The sequence below is a fragment of the Cryptomeria japonica genome, chromosome 4, assembly GCF_030272615.1.
Source record: "Cryptomeria japonica chromosome 4, Sugi_1.0, whole genome shotgun sequence".
In the NCBI taxonomy this organism is placed as follows: domain Eukaryota; kingdom Viridiplantae; phylum Streptophyta; class Pinopsida; order Cupressales; family Cupressaceae; genus Cryptomeria; species Cryptomeria japonica.
In genome coordinates this window covers 103,177,956-103,181,904 of record NC_081408.1, presented here as the reverse complement: position 1 = coordinate 103,181,904, position 3,949 = coordinate 103,177,956, and positions in this window count along the sequence as shown.

Sequence of the window (3,949 nt, the reverse complement as noted above, 5' to 3'; positions counted from 1 at the left end):
CATAGGGTAATAATGAATTGTATCAAGTAGTGTTCATTAAATGAATTGTATTGTATTGTTCATTAAATGAATTGTATTGTATTGTTCATTAAATGAAATGTATTGTTCAATATACAAACAACAATTATGATGAAATGAAATGAATTGTATTGTTCATTAAATAACCATTATTAACCATTGTTAATTATTGAAATGAAGATTAAATATTTCCATGATAACACCATGCATAGATGAGCAACAATTTATATGATCAAATATCAATTTCTCTATATATGAAAATGTCAAATGATTACAAGTGTATGTCCATACACAAATATGGCATAAACGCCAACTCCAAAAAAATGTATGTCTATATATGTGAATGTATATCCATTTACAAAATATACATGCCAACTAGACATGTAAGCATCCCAAAACTATCTATAAAATCTTAAGTGGCTGATGGATCATCAAAATCGATCCTCTTCGCCGCACTACTTGGCTCTGAAGGATCCTGCACAAGAAAAAATAAACCACGATTAAGATTAGTTATATTATATAACTCACATTTGAAAAGTTAACATAAAAATGAACTATAATTTAACTATTCTTGTTTACTCATCTCCACATTTTCTCTTTCGCTTTGCAGGACTATTGATGTATGTCTTCGGTAGAGGAGGTATGTTTTCAATATTTTCATACACAACCTACATATGTTCACAAACATGACATTGATACAAGTTAGCATATAATTGTCACTGATAATAAAAAATTACATCTACTAAACACAAAATAAAATAAACACACATGTACTTGAGGCATATCTTCTTCTTCTTCATCTTCAGGTATAGTGGGTGTAGTCAACAAGGATGTGAAGCCAAGAATTCTCTGTACATGAAACTATCAATCTATGTCTAGTGGGTGTAGATGAAACTATCAATCTATGTCTAGACGTGTATAATTACTATAAGTTATTTAAACTATTCATTCAATCATATTTGCATTCAATTACCTTTACCTTGTCTCCAACTGCACTCCCAGATCCTAAATCACATTGCCCCGTACTCGTGCTGCTTGTGCCCTACAAGAGTAAAATAAGATATACATGCAAGTTACTACATAATCTAATTAATACCAATATAAATGATGAGCATGTATGTACAATAAAATATAAATGACTGGGTGCAATAATATATGTACCGTCAAGCTATCAAGGCCAAATGAAATAGCCATCAAGGTGCCCTCCTGAATCTATGTCAACTCCTCCTCGGTCATCAACTATTAAATAGACTATGCAAATGAAAATTAGTACCTAATATTATCTAGATTATAAATATTCATTTAAAATATAACATGAACTGTGAAAATACAAATCTTACCACTACATCATCAATGTATGATGATGGTGCCTCCTCGCCTCTAGCATGCGAGGACTCCCCAAGGTATCCTCCAGTTTGTGTCATAACATCTAGTGCATCATTCATCTCATGCACCTCATAATCTACACTGTCCGCAGGAGGATCAACAAGCTGTCCAACAGGACCCAAGCATACGTGGCCACACATGACACAACTATGGGGCATGCAAATGTGTGGAGCCGAGGATGACGTGTCAGCGCCACCGGATGCACCGCTACCATCAAAAGTAAGCTGAGCTACTGACCCAGCCTTAGAAACCAAAAGGCTACGCAAAGAGTGAATAGCCGATATGGTCGGCGATGCCGCCTCACAAATGATATCTGGATGCTGCACTAGAGGTGGGGGCACATAGGGGCCCTGGACTACTCTAACTGCCCAAGGTCTATTTTGGGGCATACCTAAACCCACAACCTGGAAAGGTTGGATGTCAAAGTAGTTCACATGTTTTCCTAACACAAACTCAGCATACAATTTTTTTATGAAATAGAAGGGGACATCAAGATTGTTGTTGGGTGGTTTGTCAAAAACCATCCACCAAGGATCCCAAAAGTTTTTCACAATACCATCATTTGTGCACCATTTAATAGATTTTTTTTTTTTTTTGGGGTCTACGGGTTGACGAGTGCAAGGATTCTCAAACAATGAGGCGATAGCGGCTTTGGATATCTCGAGATCCTTGATCTCCTTATAGGACAAGCCATCCGCATATTGTTCCCTCATAGAATCTCGCCACAAAAGGGCGCAATTGTGCTCCTCAATCATGGTTTCCATACTCTTTATGATCAACGTGAGAGGATCATACATTGGGTTTAGGCGAGGGATCCTATGATATACATCTGCAATCCCCCTCAACTCGTTCAAATTTTGTGCAATTAAATCCTGAATTGAGGGGGGGTTTGGTTGTTGCGGTTGTGGTTGATCAATGTTTTCACTGTTATCCCCCATTTTTAACCTAATTGAATGTAAACAATTGAATTTAGTTAACAAATTTAAATAGTTTTGTATTTGATTTAAAAAAACCTAGTTTTCATGAAAAAAACCATATTTTCAATGAAAAAACAAATAAACATTAAAAAAATACAAAACTTGAATGAAAATGATTGAAAACAATAAAAATCTTGCCTTTCAATGTATTTTTTGGTGATTTTTGGGCGAAAAACCGGATATCAGATTCCCAAAAATCGTGTAGACCATGGGTTAAAAATAACTCACGGTCATCATAGTCCAAATATATTGTCTCAAAAAATCGGATATCGGATTTTTATACTTAAATTATTTTTAAATAACATTATATTATATATTATATATTATATATATTATATATATATATTATATAATATATAATATATAATATATTATATATATGTATAATATATAATATATAATATATTATATATTATATATTATATATATTATATATATTATGTATTATATATTATATATTATACATTTATATAATATATTATATATTATATATTATACATATATATAATATATTATATATTATATAATACGTATTATATAATATAATAATACATTATATTATATATAGTATAATAATATATTATATAATACGTACTATATAATATATAATATAATATAATAATATATTAGATTATAAAATATAATATAATATTATATAATATAATATATTACTATATTATATAATTATATAACATATTATTACATTATATAATATTATATTATATAATATAATAATATAATATATAATATAATATAATATAATATTTTATAATCTAATATTATATTATATATTATCTATTATATACTATATAATATAATATAATAATATATTATAATATAATATGTCCAAGGGGTTGAGCTTAATTGGTTAAAACACTGGGTTCTCACTATGGAGACCCAAGTTCAATTCCCAATAAGGACATCTAAAATGAATTCTAAGTTGTGACTCTTGGCCTTCCATAACAATGGGGAAGGTCTAGGGTCAATCTAATCAAACATAATAATAATAATAATTCAAAATACTGTAGCTTCAGCCTATTACCTACCAAAAAAAAAAAAAAAAAATGTAATATATAATATATTATTATATTACATTATACATTATATAGTTTATTTTTTAATTTAAAATTACAAATAAAAATCAAATATCCGATTTGCTTAGGTTTTTACCATACCAAGGTGTACTGACACCCAGGCGAAGCAAAAAGTCAACAAGTATTTTTCGCGTTTTTAGGCAAATGGAGAAGGCTATTTTTTCACATCGCCACTTTTTGGCCCCCCATGATCCCGCACTAACCCATGACCAATCTTATTACATGCAAAACATTTAAAAGTTGCTTTTCCTTCATACTTACTTCCTACCGGTCCTTTAGGTACTCTTCTTGCAAATAGGGCTTCAAGTTGCTCAAATTCTTCATCTTCTCTCTTCATATCATCCAATTCCTTTGCATATAAAGCTTTCCAATCTTGCTTGCTAGTTGATGATGTAAATGCATGAAAAGAAGGTTCACACTTCATAGCTCTAGAAGGTCCAAATTCTTCAAGCTCAAAAGAAGATAATGTCCCAA